The sequence below is a fragment of the Ammospiza nelsoni genome, chromosome 1 (genome assembly GCF_027579445.1).
Source record: "Ammospiza nelsoni isolate bAmmNel1 chromosome 1, bAmmNel1.pri, whole genome shotgun sequence".
In the NCBI taxonomy this organism is placed as follows: domain Eukaryota; kingdom Metazoa; phylum Chordata; class Aves; order Passeriformes; family Passerellidae; genus Ammospiza; species Ammospiza nelsoni.
The window spans coordinates 114,224,305-114,237,529 of NC_080633.1; the positions used below are offsets into that span (position 1 = coordinate 114,224,305).

Here is a 13,225-nt window from a genome sequence, read left to right on the forward strand (position 1 = left end):
GGAGAGTATCAGGCTTTATTTATTCATTTTTAGCTTTAAACTCTTAGGTAGTGTTAAAAGTTTCACGGCTTTTATAATGTTACATAGCTGAAATTATTTTTATTTGTTTTAATAGAGGTTCAACAACTACACAATTTGACAGCTAATGAAGACAGAGATGCTACCTGTGTAATCAAACAAAACCACAAACAATAATCAACTCACATTATTTGTTTAAACTGTGTGACTTGCAGCATTAAATTCATGCTATCATATAAACTAGATCCTTCACACTATAGTATAGAAGTCTGACCAACTGTCATGAATTATCAGTAATATCAAAAAAAAAATAGCTGAACATTTGAAATTTTCTTTAACAGCTGCCAGATCAGACAGAATATGGTAGGCATTAATAAAAGAAAATCAATGAGATGACAAGAATGGAAGAACAGCACAAAGTATAAAAAGTTTCCACAATTAACTGAAAATATGTACAGTGTCACATTAGGTAATAAAACAGCAAAAGCAGCCATGAATACATTGTGCTGGCTCCTATGTATTTCACTGCTCTACACTCTATATTGCAATGCAATTACTGCAATCTTTTCTTGTATAATATAAACTCTTCAACAACTAACTGCTTTTGAAGTCAGTGTTGATCAATACTTTCAACACGTGCTGTTTAAAAGCATTCAGATGTATTTTGGTTCAGAACTTGCTCATTGTTACATCTCTAAAAGGAAATTAATGTCTGCTTACAGACTCTTATTGTAATTACAGCAGAGGCATCACAGGTTTCACACCACCCTACATATAATCCTCTGGCTACATTAACCATCCATTTCTGCCCTTAAATGCAGAATCCCTACTTCTAATTACCTAATGTTGACTGTTCCATTGTTTCATGGTACAATTCTTTCCAACTTCACAAACTCAAACACTGAATCATGGCATTCAGAGTGGGACAAAGACAGAAATCAACACTTACGCTGTTTGGGTTTAATGGGACATTAATCAACTTCACTTTGGTCATTAAATTCCCTGTATTATCTTAATTGTTCACGCTCATGCTTCTGACATCTCACTTTCCATACTTCCTTTATAATCTGGATTACAAATTAAACTTGAGCAAACAGAGATACTGATAAATTTTTCTTTAACACCATAAAATTTAAACTGAACTATGCCAAAGGAATGGTTTTCCTTTAAACCCAGTGCTGTGAAATTCCATCCACAACAGCAACACACAAGCAGTACAGGGTATCTTGCTTTTTGTTGCCAGGGAAGAGAAGGGAAATGTGGCTCCACATCTGTATGCTAAGTGTTGTACTCATCAGTGCTTCATCTGCCAGGTCAGACAGAACTAAGAGGCCCAAATTCTTTTCCCCTTGTGGGTATCTCCAGGTCAAAATGGGCTCAAGTCTGAAAGCAGACAGAACTAGCTGAATTACCTGATCAAGGCAAGACTGTTCACTCAGTGCCTGCATTTCCACACTGCTACTAGACATTGACATATTTCTGTGTGATCACCATCTGTGTGCGCCTGACAAAGAAGTTTCACTTCCCTTACTGCAGAAGCGCTGAGGCTACACCACAGGTAACAGTGTCTCCTACATGAGTCATAAATGTTACCCCCAGTTACCAGGGTCAGGAGTCTCACAGGACACCACCACAGAATTCCTGACTGTTGAAAGGGCAATTCATCTGAGGCAAAGGCTGACAAGTCCGTGACATGTTTAAAAAGACTAAAGTGCTATTCAACATTCAGTAAATATCTTATCTGGGTAACATCTCACCTCAAGGCAAATATACCTTTATTACCTCTCAAGATTGAGTCAACTTTGGAGCACATTACCATGTTATTAAATTGTGCTTCATTTCCATACCACAATTCTTAAGGTTTGCCTCTCAGATGCTACAGTTTCTGTGATTTCACCTTTCAGAGCAGGATTTCCTGCTTCACCTCGACTTAATACACTCTATAATAGACAAAGATACAAGACCAGTGCAGAATATTCCTTACAATTCATTTTGTTTTCTTCTATAAACCTGCATTCAACCTCCACTTTCCTTGTTTTTTCCAAGGGCCCTTCTCAAAAAATGCTCTCTTGCTTCAACTTGCAGACCCCAGAAGCACAGTATTTTACAGCACATAAATCAAATGAAAATGAAAATAGAAACTGAAGCTAAATTTAATCCAACTAACACCTTTCTTAATGTCAGTTGTAAGATCCTCTCTAAAAGTAGGCTTTAAGGACCTTTCTTCAATACTGCAAACAACCTAATGCATCTAACCAGAAATACCTTAATTTTGCAGAACATTACTACTACCACAAAGAAGAAATAGAAAGAATAGAAAGTATGACCTCATTGTGAGGGCATACATTCTTTAGTAATGCTTTATGCAACAGAAATGGCTATGTTTCTAAAATACAGTGCAAATGCATATAATTTTCTGGATAGCCAACTGTTGAAAGGAAATATGCTTTAAAAGGCACTAAAAGAACTTAAAAGAAAAATTAAAAAATAAAAAAACACCCCTAAGCCATGTGATTAATAAGTAGTAGGGCTCCTCCTGACCCAGGTACAGAGAATAATTTAATTCTCCTACTCCTTCAAAATAAATTTAATGAGAAGACCACATTTAATCATAAGATACATATTACTGAAGGTGGAGATCCTATCTTGTATCAAAGCCTATAAACCTCATGTTCAAGCCACACTGCAGTCTCAAAGAAAGGCTGTCAGTCCCTGACATCTGTAAGGTTGCAGCCATCTGGAGCTCTATTTATATGTTGAGATGTGCATCAGGCACAGAGGCGGTTACTTAATTACAGCATCTCCAACAGTCACTGTGTTCTTAACAGCTCTCACTCTGCTGCTGGGCAGCACAGGGAGCCTTTTCCACTCAACCCAAGAGCCAGGCTGCAATCCTGCAGAGCAGCCAAGACATTCCTAAACCCCTACTTCCCAATGCACTAAAGAGGAATTTCAGAAGTCAGTAATTCAGTATTTCATAGTCTAAGAGGCTTCTTCCTTCCTTCCCCTCCTTTAAGATGAATCATTTTATATATAACTACCCTAATACTTCAGTTACATACGGGCCATCATATTCAGAGTTGCTCCTACAACTCTGAATTACATGGAAGCTCCTCATTCAGCCAAGTAGGTGCTGCAATGCCTTCAGAAGTCCTCAGCAATATCAAGGGTGAAAGAGCAGATCAAAAGCAAATCTGGGCAGGTAAGAAAACACTGTGCATTAAAGAGTGCTTTGAAATCAGTGTGGGCCAAAACAATGCAGCTTCTCACAAGTTCAGACAAAACTTACACTGAATTTTAGGAATGCGATAGTTTCAAACATGTTCATAAGACAACAAGCACATGATCAGGCACTGGGTCATGACTACATATGGATGAGATGGTAAAGCTTCAAATCTGATGGTTAGCATCTATTCACACTGCTGTTTTCACTGATTTGAGGAGCTGCCAAAACACAGTCCATATAAAAGACCAGACAAAAGCTCTCCTCTTCCAATAGTAAATACAATTTTACCCCATTTTTCAAAACCTTGCATCTCTTACATGATAAAAAGTGAAACTTATGTGCCTCAGTCAACAGGTACAAGCCAGAAAACAAACCTAGGATTTCTGACAATCTTATTGCTAGGAAACAGCCCACAGCCTACAGAAGTATCCCTTCTCTTTCTTTATTTTTAATTGATGGAAACAAGTCTTTCCACAGCTGTCTGCGCGTTACTTTTGACAAAGTTAACTGAAGGTTTTGTCAGATTTTCCTTTTTTAAATGTATAACTTTTTCAGAGCATTTGTGGAGTGCAAGCCTCCCATGAATTACAGAGATTAATACATTCTCTTTGCAAAGATTGGTACTCTCAGGTACATGGAGCTTCAGGTGGTTTTATTCAAGTTACTGACGGACTCCATAGTGGTGCAAAGGTTCTTCCTGTAGGTACATACTCTTTAAAATAATTAGCATGTAAAATCTTCCAGTGTTTGCAAACAATACTGCAAGAAACAAACAACAAAAAATTCATTCTTTCTTATACCCAACTCAGACAAGTCACCAACACTGCTTCCACTAACACTCTCTCTGATCAACCAAGAACACCAACTCTGGAACACAAACAAAAGGTGCACCAGACTTCTTCCCCTTCTTCAGCCAGTTGTTCTTCTGCTCCTTTCCCTGCATCAACTTTCAGTGGTGCAACTACCTGTGTATCTGTGCAATAAACTGGATGACTTTGCTGTACTAAGTTAGAAACACCATTCTCCAGGATACTGATAGCTCAAATTGGTTCCATGATCTGGTTCATCACATAGACTCCACAAACTACACTCAACCAAGGCTGGAGAAAAGCCAATGAATACAGCAGTTACTCAACATCAGAACCATCACTCAAGAAGACAAGTAAAAATTTTCAGAAGGCATCATTCATATTTCTAACTGCCCTTGCCATCCTCAGTACTAATAGACCACTTCTTAGAAACCTAGTAAAAAAGCCCAAACCAGTACCCTCTTAAAAAGCAGGCTAAGATAACTTAAAAATTTGCAATTACTATAAATGCAACCAAAGACAGAGTTTCTCAAAATTTAGTCCAAGAGGCCATTTCCCCTGTTCTTCCCTCTTCAGATACAACATCCTGATGCTACAACTTTTTTTTTTATTTCTTGTTTTCTTTTATATGGAAAAGAGAAAAATCTTGGCCAGAACTCTTTAAAATATGAAAATACAGAACATAGGACTGATTAAATGGCATTTACTTCACAGGAATGAAAACACTACAGATGGAAAAGACAGTCAAAGTCTGACAATAATGAAATGTAAGGCAAGTAAAGATTCTTGTGATTTAGTCTGACTGCCTACATAAAAGTCACAGGTTCTTCCTTAATTGCTATTCATAAGCAATCAGATTTTAAAAGAACTATTAAAGTTTTCTAGCAATAAGGAAATCCTCTACCATCTTGGTAAACTGTTTAATTGCTTTACAACTTGTTTCAAACTTCTCTTATCCTACATTAATTATAAAATCATTATATGAACTTTCAAGATCTAAAGATAGAATTTATCAAATTTCTCTTTTTTAAGTTACTTATAACTCATATGTCACCTACCAACTTCCTCATACATATTCATCCACGTTCTTTTATTTTTAGTGGTATCTGAAAGTAAATGACCATCAGCAAGATGCAGAGCTGATATAAACCCCAGTCTCCCTAGGTATACATATTCAGAAATGTCTAGATTCTTCTCAGATCGATTTATTAACTCTTTTTGGATATCACACATTTACAAATCACCTTCATATCTCTACTGGCAACAGTGTGAAAGAAGATAACAGCAATGTGCTGAGAAATGAGAAAAACTGCAGGATAGTTTGCAGAATATTAAATTGCCTCTAATCTCAAGAAGGTGTTTTCTAATCTTCATCTGCCCTTCTTTACCTTCCTGGAATATAAATCATTGGTAGCTTATAACAGAGAACAACATGCACCAATAAATTCTCTTATGTAGTTTTACCAATATAAGAACTATACAATCACCAAAGAATCTCCAGAGAAAACCACAACTTACAATGACTGAGACATTACAACTATATTCCTGCCTTATTGAACCCTGGTTGTGCTGTTTAGAGCCATACATGCATGCGAAAATGTTGTCACAATACATTTGCTTTTTGAAATGTATAGGTATTTTACCACCAAGCCTTTCATTTAAAAAGGAAAGTTTACACACTACCCCTCCCCCCCTTCATTCAGAAAGAACTGAGAATTTTGAGTCATTTTTTCAAACCATTCACTGGGTGAGAATCAAGTTTCTTTCAATCAGCAGACTACACAAGTACTTGTGAAGAATATTTTTAAATAGAGAAGTCATCTTGAATTTACTAGTAGAACACTTACAACACAGCATAAGCAGAGTGTATTAGAAGACAGCTTCTAGTCCTGTTACACAATATATTCTTATGTAAGAATCTTCCCTTCATCTGAATTTAATAAAAATACACACTCTGGAGGATGGAAGAATAACTGTATAAACAAAAGCATCATTTTGTCAGTATGACCTGTTTATCCTAAGCCAACTACAATAAATAAGGGTCAAATTTTCACACTTTGGATGTACCAGCACAGCTACTTGGCCTCAACAAACTCGAAATAAAGTTCAAGATAAACCACTGACATTGAAAGTCCCTGCAATATCAGGAAAAAAAAAACACTATTCAAATGATAAAGAGCAAAAAGTACTGCAGCTACAACTACAACACAAAAGGAGCATAACATGTTCAATCATAGAACTAAATCAAAATAGAAAATGGGAACTTTAAAACAGCTACCTCAAACATTCAAAAATCAGACCTCAGCAAAGTGCAATTTTTACAGAATTTATATTTTTGCTTTGCTAAGGGTGGTATAATTTTTTTGAATCTATGATGTAAGTAAAACTCTCCCTATAATTAGTTCTCCAATCTGTCTTCTACCTCTAAAATGCATAGAGTTTTCAATCTGTTCAAAATGAAAACAGCATACTGGCCTGTCAAATACTTCTTCAAAAAAATAATGAAGATTGATGTATCATACAGATACTAATTCCACCTAATCCCTCCAAATAAAAGCAACAAGCAATCAAAACACTGATCACACTATTTCACTATTGCCATCAGAGCTTTCCTACTCTCCTGAAAAAGCAAAAATTCTGTTTCAAAAGAAAGTCTTAAGAGGTAAGAAAACATGAGTTATTTCATAAAAAGAAAATACATCCACGCTCTGAAGTCAGTTAAAAAATCCTTAGAACATGACTTGGGCAAAGCTGCTCTCAAATATTCACTCAGCACTCTTGTCATTGATCCTATAGCATTACACAGCAAGACAGACGCAGGACACTTGGAACCCAGCTAGCCAACAAAGCAGTTTCACATTTTACTTTCCATCAACAAGTAATTTACACAGGTCAGAAAGAAATTCATACAGCACTCAAGCCTTTTTTTTTACTTATTTGTACTAACTCATAGCAAACAGTCCACCACATTCTACCACAGTTTATTTTCTAGATGCACAAACTACCAGAGCTTTATATATAGCACACCGTAAGCATTTCACCTGGATGCGATAAAGACAGCAGGCCCAGCTGCAAAATCTCTTTCCAAAAGAAACTGTCAACATCTTGGATGGACATAAAAAGCTACACTAAGCTGTTGCTTGAGCTCAGAACCCTCCTGAACCATGGACAGCAAACCTGAAGAACTAAAGGAAAATATACACTTGGAGATGGACACAAGAGTAGCAAGAACTGCCCTGACAGCCCTGGTGTTTCTCCTGACCAGCCCTGCCTCAATCTATGAGCATAAATATGATAACAATAAATTTGTTTAGATACGTCTATTGACAACTTCCAATAACCAGTATTGAAAAATTATTCATGTATTACTAACAAGATGAATCCTATTAGAAAATACAAAGCATATCTACTTCCAACCCTGCTCACAAATAGAAAAAATTTTAGAGCTGGTATGTGGCCATGATGTCTTCCAACTTGTCTTTCAACTGAACTACATTAAAAGTACTAAAAGTTAAATTAAAACGAAATAAAGAGTGGATCTGCATGATGAATTAACTCATAAATAAACAAGTGACCATCTCAGTAACCACAGAATGTTAATTAGGTCACAAAAATAATTGCTAGCAATTTCTTTATTACCATTAATTGTGCTATAGGCTTTTACAACACGCAATTCATGTGAAGATCTTTCAACTTGTACCCCAAAAACATTAGTCTGGCAAAGCAGCTAGAAAACCGGCACTCTGTAATTCTTGCAATTGGATTAGTAATTTACATATTAATGATTTTTTTGTGTGTGTGTTTGGTATCACTGCATTCAATCACATCCTGCAGTATAATACAATATTATTATGTAAGCTGGCATCTTGTAATCAAGTGTTTGCTACTCAGTAATACTGATTAGCAACTTTGCACCAGAATGCTACCTATCAATAGGCTCCTTAAAAGTAGTAAGGTATTAATTGTTTTTTCCCCTCCTCATCTTCAGAAACCGTTCATATAATGTCACTGAGATGTGGACCACAAATCAGGAGCACAACTTTCTTGAGCAATATTGCAAATGCAGAAGGAGACACATGACTGCTTGGGCACTGTCCAAATGACTGAAGTAGCTCGTGTAACAACTGGGTACACACACTATAGCTTTTCATTTGAACTTGTTTCCCCTTTACCTCAACATGCTAATGAACCCATCCTGTGCAATTTAAGTCTCAAGACTCTCACACCACTCTGTCACAGAAAGTAACTGCTAGTTTAAAAGCAAATAAAGACTTAAGGACACACTGATAACATAAAGAAAAATTCTTTCCAGTGATTCCACTGTAACTGCCACTCTTATCAAAAACAAATCAACTTGTGCTACTCCCTTATCCCCAACATACACTCAGTCCCCTATTTAAACAAAATAACTGAATTTCAGTTTAGAAATTGTTTTCTGCCTTAGTTTCTGCAAGGCCATGTAACAGCTGTGTTCAGACAACATGCAGGGACACACCATTTTTTAAACAGACACCACAAAAGACCTCAAAATAACCCTTGCCCTCTCCTCCAGTCAGAGCACAAGTCTGCTGCAAACACTTCTAATTATAAATATAGTAACCTGACATGGGGAGAGAGACAGCCCCTTGGACACGATCTCAGAAACTACTAACCCAAATCTGTGCTGAGCCTAGAGCAACACAATTTGTGGCTAAGATAGATTGCTATTTTACAATCTACAAAAGACACAGCTACTTGTACAGAGTGGACAACAATAATGGACTTCCAAAGCACAATTAGGTCTATCTTACAATAATCCACTATCCCAATAGATCCTGCTTGCATTTCCTGCTCTAAAACTGGCATACTACATGTTCTTCAGCAAGTAATTTTCTTTACTACTTTCAGCATAATAATATAAAGCCATTTTAAGTTCCAGGCAGCATTTAGAGTAAGTACAAATACATCCTCTGCATACTTTAATCTAAACTTAATGATGCTAGAATATCTAAATCCTTTCTTGTTAATATTTGCTTCTTGGCACAAAAGTTTGTCTTAGACCACAAGATAAGAGTAAAGTAATTTCTTTATGTGCTTCATCTTTTAAAAATTTCCCAAGGTACTACATACTAAATATTCTTAAAATTCACAGTTGAAATATATCATAATAGTGCATGTTTTCATTATCACTATTATTATGTAGTACTTCCATGATGTATGGAGATGAACTTTTTAGAAGGGTATGTATGGAAGACAAGGAGCAATAGCTTTAAACTGAAAGAGTATAATTTTAGATTGGACATAAGGAAGAAATTCCTTACTGTGAAGATGGTGAGACACTAGAACAGGTTGTCCAGAGAAGCTGTGCATGTCCCATGCCTGGAAGTCTTCAGGGACAGGTTGGATGGGGTTTTGAGCAACCAGGTCTAGTGGAGGGTGTCCCTGTCCATGGCAGACAGGTTGGAACTAGATGATCTTTAAGGTGCCTTCCAACCCAGGCCATTCTATAATTCTGATTCTATTTATAGTGTTATTCCTCACAATACTTCTCGGCTGTATGAAATTCAACTGCTTGAAACATGTTTTTCCATCCTTGCCATTTCTCCAGCATTGCTGAGGTACCTTTTACCATACAGTAAAACACCTCCAGAAGTGTAAGTCCTCCCATAAACCCAACAGCACAAACTACTTCTGACACACATATATGTGAATACAAGGAAAAAGAACCAAACCTCAACCTACTCATTCTTCCCCACAAAGAATTAAAGGTGAAAGCTTAAAATATGAACCACAAGAAATGGCTCATGGCCAGGACATACCCTGTAATTCCTTCAGACAAAAACATACGACAAAAGAGAAAAAAAAGCTATGGTCATATGAGGTCTAAACTAACATTTCTGTGTTTCTCGGGAGCAGACATGACTTTTTGTTTCATGTCTAGGTGATGTTAAGTAAGAAACACCAACATTACAAAGGTCAGCTCATTTAATTCTCACAGCATTTATATTAGTCTATCTACCTCTGGATCACTGGCAGCCAGTACTTTTGGGGGTCAGTGAGAAAGAAAAGCGAGCACTGATCCAAAGAACATCCTGCGAGCCTACTACAGAGCCGTAAGAAAAAACCGAAGGGACAATTCATTACAGGACACATGCTTCCTCGGGAGCAGGACCAAGTAAACAACCGAGGGAGAGGCAGAACAACGTTTGTAAACACTCAACGCTTCTGCACGGAGCTCGCCCGACCGCCGCCGACGGCGAGCACGGCGGCGCTGCCAGGCTGAGTCATTCCTTGTAGTAACTTCACCGCGAATCGCTCGCCCTGGCAGCGGAGCCCTGGGCAGGCAGGAGCACCCCGGCCCGCGCGGCGCTGCTCCCCCTGACGCCGGGCAGCCACCGCCCCCCCACCCACCCACCCAACAGCAGCAGCTGGGCTCACTCCGCCGCCCCGGGACCGGCTCCGGCCGCGGGATCCCGGTCCTCCCCGACCCCCGCTCCGCCGCCTCCCAGCTCTTTGTCGCCCGCCCCACGGGTGCAGCCCAGCGCCGGGACCGCCGCCCCTCGCCAGGCCGCCCTCCCGGTACAGGAGTCCCCGCCTTCCCCGCGGCTGGGAGGGGCTGAACGGGGCGGCGGGGGGAGCCCACACGTCCCCGGCAGCGCTCGGCACTCACCCCCGGGTCCCGCGCGGGCAGCGCCGCTCATCCTGCGCCGGTGGCGGCGTGTCCCCCCCCGCGCCGCGCGGCCGGGCCCGGCGGCTCCGCGGGGGCGCGCAGCGCCTCGGCGGGGCCTGCGGCCGAGCGGGGAGAGGCGGCGAGCGGGGAGAGGCGGCTCGGCGGGGCGGGCTGGGGGCCGCGGGGAGCGGGAGAGCCCTGCCTGGGGCGGCCGCCGCCGCCGCCGGTGTTTGTTGTTGTCGTCAGCCGCTTCCGGCGCGAGGGCTGCCGGGAGGGGGCGGCGCGCGGGAGGGACCGCGCGGCGGAAGCGGCGGCGGCGCGCGGGCCCGGGCGGGCGCAACCGGGAGGGGTTGGGGGTGGAGGGGCCCTGGAGGGCTCCGGTTCCAGCCCCTCTGCCCACGGCAGTCCGGGGTGAAAGGGCCACGGAGGGCTCCGGTTCCAGCCCCTCTGCCCACGACAGTCCGGGGTGAAAGGGCCACGGAGGGCTCCGGTTCCAGCCCCTCTGCCCACGGCAGTCCGGGGTGAAAGGGCCACGGAGGGCTCCGGTTCCAGCCCCTCTGCCCACGACAGTCCGGGGTGAAAGGGCCACGGAGGGCTCCGGTTCCAGCCCCTCTGCCCACGGCAGTCCGGGGTGAAAGGGCCACGGAGGGCTACGGTTCCAGCCCCTCTGCCCACGGCAGTCTGGGGGTGAAAGGGCCCTGGAGGACTCCGGTTCCAGCCCCTCTGCCCACGGCAGTCTGGGGGTGGAGGGGCCCTGGAGGGCTCCGGTTCCAGCCCCTCTGCCCACGGCAGGAACACCGTCCGCTATACCAGGTTGCACAGAACTCAATCCACCCCGACCCTCAATACTTCCAGGGATGTGTTCAAGATCTTTTCACCTTACCTCTGGGCAGCCAGTTCCATTTCTTCCTCAGCGTCGCACTAAAGAATTTCCTCCTAGTGACTGATGTAAACCTACTCTTTTTCAATTTAAACACATTCACCCTGTCCTTGCATGCCCTTGTAAAGAGTCCCGACCCGTGTTTCCTCCCTCCTTCCTTTCCTTAAGATCCTGGGAGGCCACAATCAGGTCACCATGAAGCCTTCTCTTTTCCAGGCTGAACAATCCCAGTTCTTTCAGCTTTTCTTCACAGGAGCAGTGCTCCGTCCCTCTGATGAATTTGACGGCCTCCTCTGGACTCCCAACCAGGTCTATGTCCTTCCCTTGGTGGGACCCCGGAGCTGGAGGCAGCACTGCAGGTGGGGTCTCACCAGAGCAGTGGGGCAGAATCCCCTCCCTTGCCCTGCTGGCTGCGCTGCTTTTGATCCAACCCAGGACATGATTGGCATTTGGAAGTCAGGCCCATGGCCTTATCCGAGTGGGGGGCTTATTCAATTTCATTTTAATCTGGGATGATAAACAGTCAAAAGTTTAGGAAATCTACAGAGAGGTTTAAATATATGTCCTGTGTGTTTTGAGTTTTATTGTAAAGAGATGTACTGAAGAAACTCACACACTTCACTGACATTTGGAATTATAAAAAGAAATCTTAAAAAGAGATGGTTTTAGATGACACTTTCATAATGTTGTGGCCAGGGTATATTCAGATATAGAATATACTCTGCGCATAAGAGGAGAATTGCAAAAAAAGAATTGCATGTCATGGTCCCAAGCACAGGAAGGACATCAACATACTGGAAAGAGTCCAGAGGAGGCCATCAGGTTGAGTAGAGGGATGGAGGATCTCTCCTATGAGGAAAAGCTGTGGGAATTTCCTTTGTTCATCCTGGAAAATAAAAGGCTTTGGGATGACCTGATTGTGGCCTTCCATACCTTAAGGTACTGCTCACAAGCTGGACCAAGCTTATGGTTTTCACAGTAAACTTGTAGTGACCACCTCTGCTATGTTGGAGAGCTTCCTGCCTGTTTGACACATTAAAGACTATGTTGAATAGTCACAGCCTGTCCAGGCAGGAATTTCTTGGCCTTTTAGAACAAGCCCCCAGTTGCCACCTTGTGGCACCCCATAAACAAGTACTCCCCAACTCTGCAGCTTGTTGGGAGATGCATACAAATTCTGAAAGACACCTGTGGCACTTCAGACTACAACAATAAATTGGGCAGGAAAGGCAGCAGTACTCAAATAGATGTAGTGTAATGGGAAGTATAACACAGACCAAGTGGCATGCACGCTATTGTCAGAAGTCAAGAAAAAAAACCCAAAATTTTGAGGTTTGGTAAGCCTGAAGCACAAATAAGTATCATTAAAATTCTCTCGCAGAGAAACTACTGCAGGTGACCTCCTGAAGTTTGAGAAGCTGAGACATTGGCAAGAGAACCAGCAGCACCTCTTCAAACACTGAAGCAGCAGTGCCAACAGGGTTTGTAGTTTTCTGGCAAAGCACCTCTGCCAGTCAGGCTCTCAACAATTGCATAAAGTGAGGCTTCAGGCACTTAAGCATGGTTCTGGTTTTTACAGCACGTGTTGGACAACTGTTGATTGATTTGAGAGGCAGCTCAGGCAGGACTGAAGCAGGAACTTC

At 41.8% G+C, this 13,225-nt stretch overlaps 1 protein-coding gene across 2 annotated transcripts in view; it reads right to left on the minus strand.

Annotated features, from left to right (window-relative positions):
* RB1CC1 (RB1 inducible coiled-coil 1) overlaps nucleotides 1-10,878 on the minus strand; it is a 65,843-nt gene extending 54,965 nt beyond the window's left edge. For both annotated transcript variants that reach the window (XM_059486093.1, XM_059486011.1), the window contains exon 1: nucleotides 10,703-10,878. The gene's annotated coding sequence lies outside the window, so the exon portion shown is untranslated. The remainder of the gene's footprint in view (nucleotides 1-10,702) is intronic.
* Nucleotides 10,879-13,225: the final 2,347 nt, after the last annotated feature.